The sequence below is a fragment of the Lissotriton vulgaris genome, chromosome 3_1 (genome assembly GCF_964263255.1).
Source record: "Lissotriton vulgaris chromosome 3_1, aLisVul1.2, whole genome shotgun sequence".
NCBI lineage: Eukaryota > Metazoa > Chordata > Amphibia > Caudata > Salamandridae > Lissotriton > Lissotriton vulgaris.
Window position 1 is genome coordinate 844,130,833 of NC_141689.1, and position 13,169 is coordinate 844,144,001.

The 13,169-nt window shown below is 41.1% G+C and overlaps 1 protein-coding gene across 1 annotated transcript in view; it reads left to right on the forward strand.

Annotated features, from left to right (window-relative positions):
- Positions 1–13,169, forward strand: part of CNTNAP4 (contactin associated protein family member 4) — a 1,879,337-nt gene that overhangs the window by 1,620,240 nt on the left and 245,928 nt on the right. The window lies entirely within an intron of this gene.

Here is a 13,169-nt window from a genome sequence, read left to right on the forward strand (position 1 = left end):
GAGGCTCGGTGGCTTGTGAATCCTAGTGTTCAATTTTATGTATTCTTCCTCCCCGAACTTTCATCTCACTACACACTTTTCTGTCACATGGACACACTGGTGATTACAAAGATGGCCTAAATTCTGTACATGCACTAAATTGAAGGTATTTGATAAATTTGAATGCAATTATTGCACATGAAGTCACTGAACTATATGCTTCAGACTCCTTCTCTTTTAAGACTCGGTAGGAACCAGTTTTTAACATAAAGCCAGTCACTAAAATGTTTCTGTTCCTTATATTCACTTGTTTCTAAACTTAACAAGTTTTCTGTTCTTCTGATTATATTTCTTTATCGATTTAGATGAATATATGCTTAGTTAATAAGAACCAATGCATAGGTTCATATAAAATTCATCGTAAAAACATAGGCTTAAAAAGACGATTGCAGTTATATGTTTCTAATATACCAGTTAAACTGTCCTCAAAATTAAAAAGGATTTGAACTCTAGTAGAATAGCTACAATCCCAATAACCCCTAGACTATAAGTATGAAAAATGGAGCACATCTTCACATTTAAATTGCTTGGTATGAATTTCAAAATTTGTAATGAACAATCCACTGAAACAAGTTGTAGTTCTGATTAATATGTATCAATGTGGACACATGAGACAGAAAAATAATCAATTCCTTAAAATTCACTAGGAACTGATATGGCGCAGTCCCACAATCTCATGCCCAGTGTGAATGTAATGTTATAGAGAGCAGTTCATTTATTCCAGACTTCTTTGACAATCAAGTCTTGCTTTGACCTTGTCCACGAATTTCACAAAGCAGGCGGTGAGCCTGCTGTCCGTGCCATGGAAGCAGAAGTTAATGGCCTCTTGATAGCTACATACCTCCAATTCTCTAAATAGAAGCTTTTATCAAAAGCATCAAGAGGCTGATACAAAGGACATGGGCCAGAGGTTCCTTCAGGAAAGAATCTAAGCGACAAGAACTGTCTTTGCATAAATATTTCCAACTTTGACGTCAAACTACCATTACAACAAAGGCATTACAATGTAATGCCATTACAACGATTCCATTACCACGTGGGAACCATTAAAGTGCATGCCTTTACAATGAATGCTATTACAATGCATGTACTATTAGTACATCAAAAAGGCCTATCCGTGATATTAGGAATTTGAACTTGTAGTGTGTCACCAGAGGTAGTTTCAAATAAGAGATTGTTGCTCCAGCGTCAAATTATGGGCTTTCGATTGAACAACAGGAGATCTTCCTTTACTGAGAGTGTTTTTACTACCTTTCCAAAAAGGCATTTGAAGGCCTCATATGTTAAGTTCAGATCCCATGGCTGGCTTGTTTGCAGGTCTTTCAAGGACTTTCGCACTACATCTTGCCATGGCGATGTTGGTGTCTTAAGCATATCTTTGACTAAATCTTTGACAGTCTCATAGTCGTACTCTTGCAGTATTAACCCCCACCTCTCAATGTGAGAGGGTGTCTTGGGCTTTGGGTTTCCAAAATTTGTAAGCAACGCCTAGTGGTCTGTGCTGACAGTAAATTGTTTTCTGCAGAGGAACTCATGAAAATATTCGCAGGCCCACAGCCAGACTCCTGGATGAGAGTAGGCATTTTCTGTTTTAGATAATCCTCTACTGGCATAGCCTTTGATGAGTCTCTGAGCATTCAAATGGCCATTGTATTGAGCAAGTATTGCCCCTAGCCCTACTAGGCTCACATCAACTGTTGGTTTGGTATGTAACTGTGGATCAAAGTAGGCCACTTCAGCTGCATTCTCAATCACATGTTTAATGTCTTTGAAGCTCTGGTTGCATTCTGGAGACCACTGACATGGTACATTTAGCATTTTCATGTGTCTTAATGGGGCACTCACTGTAACAAAGTTGTGTATGTATCTCGGGCAATAACTGGCCGTGCATGGTAACGTCCTATAGTGGGCACGTAGAAGACAGTGCTTGCACCTTGTCTGGATCTGGAGTCATTCCCTAATCAGAGAATTGTGCCCAAAGAACTTGAGTTTGGTTTTGTATCAGTAGTAACTGTCAAATCTGGGGAAGGGATTTGTTGTGTTTTTTCTGTGTCTTCCCAGATGCCAATATGTCATCACTGTAATAGAAAGCATGTGTAACAGGTGACTCTGCGAATGACATCTTGAAATATCTCAGCAGCAGAAGATACTCCAATACACAGTCTGTTATCACAGCAAATCAACATGAGTCAAAAAGGTAGAAATGTACCTGTATTTCTCCTCCAGTACGAGTTCATGGTATCCGTATCCAGGTTGAGATGGGAAAATACTCCTGCTCCATTGCATGATCATGCCTGGTATGAATGAACTAATGTGTCTTTCCCTTTCAATGGCTTTCTTTTCCTGGTGCATATCAATACAAATGCCGACCGGTCTGCTACTGTCTTTTTTCAGTACTTTTACTATGGGCAAATCTCATGGCGTAGGGCCTGTGTAGAGTTCAGTAATGTCATATTTTAAGAGTGATTCCAACTCTTTCTCTACAGCTTCTTGTATAAAAGTTGCAGGTATTCTGCGGAGTCTCAGAACTGTGCCTGGTATCATAGGACTTTAGTAGGCAGGGACTAAGTCATCCTACCACAGAGTACCCATGAGCCCGGGACGGACTAGCTATAGTGTCTCACTTGCACTACTACTCACACACAGTGATAAGACACCCCAGAACACAACACTGTTGACCCTCTCAGGAATCGTGGTTACAGGACACACCCTTTCGCTCTCACGTTTTTACTAGTCCACAAAAAGTTCTGACAGAGACATGGGGAAAGTTTAAAATGTTTATTTGAACTATCATGCCCAATTATGCAGTATACATGCCACAACAACTAGGAGAATGCCTAACACAAATACGGTTAGCATAGCAAGTAGTCCTTCAATCATAAATGGAGCAATCATTATATTTGACAGTGTAGCTTAACCTCCCTCCCCTTCTAAAGAAGCAAAATTTTTATATATCAGAAGATCTGTAGGTGTTAGTAGCAGAACCCATATTTTAGTATACAAATAAGATATTCTACATTTCAGGTGCTGTCACAATCTTTTCCCTGGAAAAGGCTCTCTCCAAGTGTGTGTTACCTATCTGTGCATACCTATATGACAAAATGACGTGTTTGCAAATAACAGCTGGATTTGCGTGCTTTGAATAGGTGCTAGGGCCTGACCAGAACTCAATCCCAGGAAAGAACAGAATACAAATCAACAGCGTGTTCTGTGCGAAAGTAAAGTGTGGGACAAAGCAAAATGTGTCTGTAGAGTAACGTGCGCAAAACACAGAACAGTCTGCAACATGCTTATGCTAACATAGGGGAAACAACAATAGGCCTGCACAGGACACATGACAGAAGGAAAGTAATTCTACAGTGCGGTTGAACAGCAGGGCAAATGTCTTCATTGATATGAAGTTGCACTTTTATTTTCTTGAGTTTTCCCAGGCCACGGAACGTCAGGAAGTGACCCATGATCTGCGACTAAGCACTGAGTATGTAGTTGGGAGATATCAAGCCCAGGTCAGTGGCAAAACTGAGCAAACAGGCACTTGACAACATCCCCTGTAGAACACGAATAGCAGCTTGTACCGATGTCTTTTTGTGTCACATTGTCACAGTGATCAACCCTTGGCTTGGCAACGGCACAGAAGCAGCCCAAGTATGCACATTTGTGCCTGACAGAGGGAGATGAGGCACAGAGGATAGTCTGTTAAACTTTTCCACTAGCATGATATTAATTGACGTGCCACTTTCTATGATGAGAGTTGTTGGGTGATCCTTCACTTTCAACGTGATTTTAGGACAATGTCCAAGTGAAGTTTATCACCTTCTCTGGTGAGCTTTTTTGAACTGTGATCTTTATTTACAGGTGGCTAACCCCATATGAGCTTTCTGTTCTTTGGTAGATATCATCAGTGCACAACCATCTTCTTCACCTGTACTCTATAGTGATGTTGAAGAACCTTTGTATGATGAACTTGAAAATCATTAATCTTACCTGGTTTCTAGTCATTGTAGCTGATGGTGCTTTTTGGTTTTTGGGGAAAAGCGAGAAATTTCTTCTGGTATGTTCTTGTATCCGTCTTCTCTTATGGTCATGACCCACTTGATTTTTCTGTAGCTGGGAAAACAGTTATGAAAAGGTTCATTTTTCCACAACCTTTGCAGAGTTGCCCCATGGCTGCACATTCACCTTCCTGGAGCAATGAAAATCCATATCTGAAGCATAGCTTTGATTTCTTTGAAGATGTTGAGTTACATGTCTCTTGTTGTTGCTTGTACTTGCTTTTCTCGGTCAATGCCGGATCACTAAGTGCTTTCCTGCTTCGATGTTAGCTGTTTCTCGGTCTGCTAGTTCTTATGCAATAGCAGCCATAAGCATTTTTTCTAGACTGTGTTTTTTTTTCAAGAGTGTTGGTTCCTCGAATGCACTACCCTCAATATTTCCACCTTCTAGCAGCACTGTCTCTGAATATAGTTGCAGGGTTCAGAGTGGCCAGACGAGGAGTTGGGTTTTAGTGAGGGTACTGTGGGGAGGGAGACCTGGAATGAAATGAGAGTCAGGGCTTGTTAGATAGTTGTCAACGCTGTTCCCTATCTGATAGTCTACTAACATATAGAAGCTTACACATATACTGCTTGCTGTGCCTTATCTATGAAGAAAAATTGAACTCTTGTGATGTGGAAGGTGGGTCAACCGAACCTTGTTTCTGGCACAACTTTCAGGATAGAGATCAAAGTCTTGATTTATTTCAAACTATAAATGTACAACAACATAGAATCAAGATACTGCAGGAGTATAGCTATGGTACTAAGTGGACAGCTACCTGGATACCTTGGAATTTCTGCATTCAGCCAAGATCCTTTGTTTATATTGCCCACATAAACATTTACTTCTTCTTGGTGACTTGCTCATGCAGTAACAGTGTCATTTGGTTCTGTCTTTAGCCACACTCCTGAATTTCACTATTGCGCAATACACTACAAACCACAACCCTATTGATTTTACTGCTGCATCACACACTGTGACCCACAATCCTGTGGCTTTCACTGTTGCATTAGAATACACTGTGAAGCACAATCCTGTGGCTCAATGCTTCATCGGACGCTGCTCACCAAACGCTAGTGTGTATAAATAAAGACTAATGAAGCGCCTGCCTCCACTTTGATCCAGGAACCACAATTGAAAGTGGTTGGCAGTGGGTTGGACCGCTACTTATATGGCCACCACACCCAAGATGGCTGCCTAGATTTGGACAGCTCTCACGGTCCTACGCAGTATGGTGCTCAGCCATCTAGGCATGTGTAGTCTCACTTTGTAAACAAAAATATACAATCAATCATATGAGGCTCAACAGGTACTGTGACTCCTGCATAACACTGGTGCCTCCCAGCCCTAAGGTATGGCATTTCGCACATCTGTCATTTGAGCATGGTATAATCATTCCTAGCATCGCATCAGTACATAGTCTCCATCACCAGCATGGCAAAGTGTCTCTATCACTGGCATCACATAAGTCCTTATAGTATCAGTACATAGTGTCTCTAGCCTTCGAGCACCTTTAGCTATTACCATAGTACTGCAGGGTGAACATCCTTCGGGGTCACAGCAGAGCGGCCTGGGCGCATTTCGGAATGAAAACTGGTGGAAATGCAACTTTTAATGCTAAGTGCTGCACACCATGCTTTCCAAAGCCTGGAGGTGACTAGGGGGCCTCGATCTGAGGTTATGGTTTTTGGTAGACTGTGGAGGTGTACGACATGGTGCAAGAGGTGAGTGACTACTGCTGTCCCTGGAGGCATTCCTATGCAGGCAATGAAATAAGCCAATTTTGACAAATGGTCAACAACCACAAGAATTATGTCTTTCCCATGATCTTTGGGTGATGTTGTAATAAAAACTAGAGAGTTGTGTTCCCAACGATGAGTAGGTTTTGGAAGAGGGAGTAAGAGTAATTTTTTCTTAGAATGAGTAGTTCATGTTCTGCTGCAGATTCCACACTTTTGGATGTAGTTGGTTAGGTCAGTTCTCCATGTTGGCAACCAGAAATGTCTGCTGACTAATTTAATGGATTTGATGTGCCCAGTGTGTATGGATAGGGTTTAATCATGACACCATCTTAGTACTTGTCTTTGTAATTGCTGTGTAGGGACATACAGGAGTTTGCCCTTGAATGGTGGGTTTTCTAGTATAGAATGTCTTTTCTTTGCCGTTAAACTAATTGTGGCGTGGACATTGCTTCACAAATTTGGTCGAAGAAAGCATTTGTAATCAGTGCAGTAACCCTTATTACCTAGTCTTGTGTCATCATATAGGGAGAATAAGTATGTGCTTTAGTAATAAAAAATCATCTGATTTGTTGTTGAAGCTCCTTGGGCGGAATCTGATTTGGAAGTCAAACTTGGCAAAGAACAATTTCCAATGCAATTGCCTCGGGCCTTATTATGAGTCTGCGGGGTCACAGCGGTGGCCGGTTTCAAACTGCCCTGTTTCGACCAGGGTGGTCGGGCTGCACCGTGATCACTGCACTGGTGGTGGTGCAGTGGTCTTAAGGCTACAATATGCTTGGTGGGCCACCATAGTCCTGAAAGCATCTTACACGTTTCCTCTCTGCCATGGTTTTCAGGGCCCCCTGTTGCCTCAGGGCCATGGGGTGCAACATGTTCCCCCATGTGTGCATGCACTCCAGTACCTGCATGGCATAAACTACAGCAGAAACAAACAAAACAATTTGCCAGTACTGTGCAATTTTTTGATATTTTCGTAGAAGAGCTACTAATTACTCCTCTACAAAGACCAATCTTTCAGTCCAAGCAATTTTATGAAAACATCAATGTTTATTTTATTATTTTATCTGAACTATCTTTCAATTTTAGTTCATATATTTCTCAATATTTTGTTCTGCAATATTTACAAACACATGTATATACCGTCTGTCAATATACATAACACAGGGGAGGAACAGGGAACTAAACGCAGGAACAAATCAATCAATGTGTTATTAGACAATTAGACGATTAACACGAGACATAGACACTAAACAACAATAAACATTCATGGCTATCTACAGGGGGTTGGGGCGGTAGGAGTTGGTGGCATTCCTTTCAAGTTGTTTATCATAGAAACCCAGGATGTGACCTAATTATATGAGCACTTCACCTTGTTTACATTTAAATCATGTTTAGATCCTACTGGATATATGTTTCCATTTACTATTACACGAAACAAACAATTCCAAGCCACCTAACAAATAGCGCCTCAAATGGTCGACGCGTTTCGAATCCTAAACTTTTTGATAGGATTCTCTTCAGGACCATGCAAAATCAATCTGTGAAAAAATAATAAAAAGCAAACCGTCAGTGGAAAATAGAAGGACTCTCAACTCTCATTTAGCATCCAAACCACATTCAAACCGTTACCTGTCAATGAATTGATTTGGGCACGATGATTGGCTGAAAAATCAAAGGACAATTATATTCAGAATCTATTTTGATCTCTGGGATCATCTACATTCGAATGTACGGAAAAAGTTAGTGAACTCACTAGATTATGGTGTTGAAAAAAACCTCATGGGAACATCCTCGCTGGCGGAACAACCATCGCCTCTTTTCATTCTTGTTCAATTCGGGATCGCACCTCAAACCGAGTTCTACAAGAGGGAGGAGAAAGGCAGCTTAGGGTGTGCTGTTTCGGACTCCTTACTTTATCATTTAGCCATTTTCCTAGTCGAGATCGCTCGGTGTCAGTTTCCAAAAGGGAGAGAAGCCGCTTTCGGTGCGCCGTGTTTGGGGCTTCGCACTCGACTGAGTCAATCTTTCACTCGTCAAACAAAAACGATGACAGAGGACGGGAAGCTATCTAGTTACCTGAGGGGTGTGTGTCTTAGTCCTCCACTGGGTCGCGGTTGTCAATATACGCGATACTAGTGTTCGCCGGGTTGTGCTGTTTTGAAGTGGCGCTTGTTTCCGGGTGATAGCGCTATGACTCATGGGAGTTGTAGTTCGAATGGTGGGGCTCAAGGGGATTGTAGTTTCAGCGCTACCTCGAAGGAGTTGTAGTTTAGGTGGTAGATTGCATGGGAGTTGTAGTTTAGCGAAACCTTGGTGTAAACATTGCGCTTCAAAAAGATTGGGGGCTCCCGATTGACCATGGATGCAAAAACAGATAAGTCAAAATTAGACACGCTTAATGGAAATAGGATTAAGGGAGCACTTCGATTTGATAATACATAATCCACGAATGTAGAGGATAACTCAGAGGTTGAGTTCGCTGGTGGAAAGCCTGTGGCGGGTGTTCCCTTACAGACTATATAGTTCCGACATTTCGTTAAGTCCTTGTGTAGTAGTATTAAATTTCAAGATAAGCATGGCTTCTCTTTGGCGTAGTTTGGCCTCTACATCTCCGCCTCGGGGGTCATGGTCGATTTTGGATATTATGGTCCATTTCAGATCGTGGTCTCCATGTAGCTCATCGAGCCAGTGTTGGACCAATGGGGCGGTGACTACTTTTTTCTTAATTCGAGATTTATGTTGGGACATCCTTTGTCTTGCTTCTTGTGTTGTTTTTCCTATGTATAACTTATCACAGGGGCATAAGATGCCATAAACAACATTCTTGGATTTACAATTCGTGAATTGTTTGTGTTTCCACGATATTCCCGCATGCTGAAACAAATCCCCTTCTATGGTTGATGCACAACATAGGCACGTGCCGCATTTACGGTGTCCAGTTATGGGAGGAAGATTGACATATTCCCGAACTGTCAATGGTCTTTGTTTTGGTATGGCTGCTCGCACTATATAATTTGCAATGCTCTTATCTTTTTTATATGCGAACAAGGGGCTTTCTGTGAATTGACTGTCGAGGTCTTTGAGTAAGTGCCAATTTTGGTGGATCAGTCTTTTAAGCATATTTGATGATGGACAATATGTCGAAACGCAGACCACACGTTGTTGTTGATGTTTCTTTCTCCTCTCAAGCAACTCTTCTCGTGGTGTCCACCACGCCCGTTTAATTGCTTGGTTTAATAGTTTTGCCGGATAGCCACGGGCTAGAAGTTTTTCTTTGAGGACCTCCGCATGTTCCATAAATTCATCCTTAAAGGTGCAATTTCTGCGGATGCGTAGAAATTGGCCTACTGGGAGGTTTTGTTTGAGGCTTCTCGGGTGATTACTAGAGAAATCCAGTGCCTTATTACGGTCTGTGTCTTTTTTGAACAGGGTAGTGACTAATTGTCCATTTGTACAATATACCTCAACATCCAAAAAAGACATTCTGGTGCTTGAGGTCTGCAGTGTGAACTTTATATCAATTGTCCTGTCATTGATCCAAACATGAAATTGTTGTAATTGTTCTGGCGTTCCTGACCATGTGAAAAAAACGTCGTCAATATATCTTACCCAACCTCCTATCCATTGGAGGAATGGGTTGTCGTTGTAAATGTACCTTTCTTCATATTGACTCATATAGAGAATCGCCAATTCCGGGGCAAAAGGACAGCCCATGGCGACTCCCTTAGTCTGAAAGTAGAAATCATCGCCAAATTTGAAGTAATTTTTTGTTAGCGCTAATTTAGCGAGTTGCAATATGAATTCAATTGGTATTTTTGCAGGTTTTACACGTTTTTCCAAGTAGATCTCTAGGACCTCCAATGCCTGATCTTGGGGAATTTGTGTGTACAATGAGACTATATCCATGCTCACTAACAGATCTTGGTTCTCATTGTATGGTATTTGGTTCAGTTTTTTCAAGAAGTCAGTGGTGTCCAACAGAAATGATTTCACCGTTAGTGTGAAAGGTTTCAAGAAGTAGTCTATAAATTTCGAGACCGGCTCGAATAGTGAATCACATCCAGAAATTATAGGTCGTCCTGGGGGGCTTTTCTCATTTTTATGTACCTTTGGAAGTACATAAAATAATGGAATACGTGGGTGTTTATTTGAAAGAAAATTAAATTCATTTTTCCCAAGGAAGCCTTGTTTTAGTCCATTGTTTAAAATCTGACTTAGTTCTTCCTGTAATTCCAAAGTAGGATCCTTGTTGATTTTCCGGTAGCAATTCGGATCTGATAATTGTTTGGTCACTTCCGAGATGTATTCATTAGTGCCCCACACTACTATCGATCCGCCTTTATCGGCTTGCTTCACTATAATGTTTTCGTTTTGTTTAATAGATTGCAAGGCCGATTTCTGTTCTTGAGACAAGTTAGGTTTCACATATCCATTCCTTCTCTTTTCTTGTGCAGCCAGGGCTGACAGTATGGTTTTTTCAAAATATGTAACCTCCTTGGGTACTTTAAATGCTGGCGGGCAAAAGCTCGATTTCTTCCTAAAACCAGTTGTTTCAATTTGGGGAGGGCTCTCTTTGTCCGCGAAAAAAGTTATCAGTCGAATCTTGCGGCAGAATTCTATAAATTCCAGTTTCAACCTGACAAAGTCCGTAAATTTTGATGGTACAAAAGTAAGTCCCTTTTCCAGGACACTTGTTTCCGATGGAGTCAAAACAGTTTGGGAAAGATTGAATACTGAAGATTTTTGATATGGGATTAGTTCTTGTAATTTTGCCTTCTTGTTGACATCTCCCATGGTTGGTTGAATCTCGTTTTTCCACGGGGCTTTTGGTCGCCCTGTCCTAAAAAAGGTTGCTGTTGTTGGTTCTGGAAATTAGGTTGATAGTTCGATTGATATTGTTGCTGGTAATTCCTTTGGTACCCGCCTCTTTGATTGTATTGCGGGCGGGAAGGTCCTTGTTCTGAGTCGCTCCCTCCTGAGGATGAAGTGTCGGAGAAGGTAAGATATTTAGTACGAGATCTGCCTTGGTTATCGTTCAGAAAACGTCTTGCTTCAGGTCTTGAGTAGAACTCTTGTTGCAGATACGGGTAAGCTTTTTCAAATTTAAAATTTCGTTTGTCTCTTTCAAAGTTGTTATCTTTCTGTTGAACAGTGAAATCTTTAAATTCAAGGATCTCCTTTTCGACTCTGTCCAGTAGTGTTTTTGAGTCTTGAATTAGGGGGTTGACTTTTATTTCAGATTCTAGTTTCTCTATTTCCTCAAGTTGAGATTTTGAAAGACGTTGAGCAGTTTCGATCGTTAAGACCATCAGGTCTCGACTGCACTTAGTTTCAATGAAACTAAAACCTTTTTTATACACGCTGTCCTCAGTGAATATCACTGGTATGTTTTTCACTATTAATCCAGATGGTATAGTGCCTGACCTCAGATGTTGGAGTAGGTAGTGGCCATGCAGGTCTGTCCTTATTTGTTTTTTCTTCAGACGGATCAGTTTCTCTGATTCATTATTCACTTGCGCTGTGTTACTGAGTGTGGCGGAGCCGAATGGAGGAGGGTCCTTCAAGAGTTTTTTAATATGATCCTCACTATACGCAAATGTTTGTTCCTCTGACATAGTCTAGGAAATGTGATACTATCTTTAGTACTCCTGCTACAATCTCTCTTTTTGAGTATCAACTACTAGCATTCATACAACAAAAAGTCAGTGAAAGTAAAAAATGTGAAAGAAAAAACTCAAAACAAAGTGAATTAAACGACCGAATGCAATCTGCAACACCCAATGTGATTATTCTACACAACAGTGGCCTCTAACCACACACCACAAATCGTGGAATCAATTCCTTCACAATGCGCGAGACTAATTCATGTCTCTCAAGACCACCTCGCGAGCTGGCGCCCGCTATATCAATATGTAACAAACCGGGTCTGGCGTATGGCACAGTAAGGCTGCGCCCGTTAAAGAAACAAACAAAACAATTTGCCAGTACTGTGCAATTTTTTGATATTTTCGTAGAAGAGCTACTAATTACTCCTCTACAAAGACCAATCTTTCAGTCCAAGCAATTTTATGAAAACATCAATGTTTATTTTATTATTTTATCTGAACTATCTTTCAATTTTAGTTCATATATTTCTCAATATTTTGTTCTGCAATATTTACAAACACATGTATATACCGTCTGTCAATATACATAACACAGGGGAGGAACAGGGAACTAAACGCAGGAACAAATCAATCAATGTGTTATTAGACAATTAGACGATTAACACGAGACATAGACACTAAACAACAATAAACATTCATGGCTATCTACAGGGGGTTGGGGCGGTAGGAGTTGGTGGCATTCCTTTCAAGTTGTTTATCATAGAAACCCAGGATGTGACCTAATTATATGAGCACTTCACCTTGTTTACATTTAAATCATGTTTAGATCCTACTGGATATATGTTTCCATTTACTATTACACGAAACAAACAATTCCAAGCCACCTAACAAATAGCGCCTCAAATGGTCGACGCGTTTCGAATCCTAAACTTTTTGATAGGATTCTCTTCAGGACCATGCAAAATCAATCTGTGAAAAAATAATAAAAAGCAAACCGTCAGTGGAAAATAGAAGGACTCTCAACTCTCATTTAGCATCCAAACCACATTCAAACCGTTACCTGTCAATGAATTGATTTGGGCACGATGATTGGCTGAAAAATCAAAGGACAATTATATTCAGAATCTATTTTGATCTCTGGGATCATCTACATTCGAATGTACGGAAAAAGTTAGTGAACTCACTAGATTATGGTGTTGAAAAAAACCTCATGGGAACATCCTCGCTGGCGGAACAACCATCGCCTCTTTTCATTCTTGTTCAATTCGGGATCGCACCTCAAACCGAGTTCTACAAGAGGGAGGAGAAAGGCAGCTTAGGGTGTGCTGTTTCGGACTCCTTACTTTATCATTTAGCCATTTTCCTAGTCGAGATCGCTCGGTGTCAGTTTCCAAAAGGGAGAGAAGCCGCTTTCGGTGCGCCGTGTTTGGGGCTTCGCACTCGACTGAGTCAATCTTTCACTCGTCAAACAAAAATGATGACAGAGGACGGGAAGCTATCTAGTTACCTGAGGGGTGTGTGTCTTAGTCCTCCACTGGGTCGCGGTTGTCAATATACGCGATACTAGTGTTCGCCGGGTTGTGCTGTTTTGAAGTGGCGCTTGTTTCCGGGTGATAGCGCTATGACTCATGGGAGTTGTAGTTCGAATGGTGGGGCTCAAGGGGATTGTAGTTTCAGCGCTACCTCGAAGGAGTTGTAGTTTAGGTGGTAGATTGCATGGGAGTTGTAGTTTAGCGAAACCTTGGTG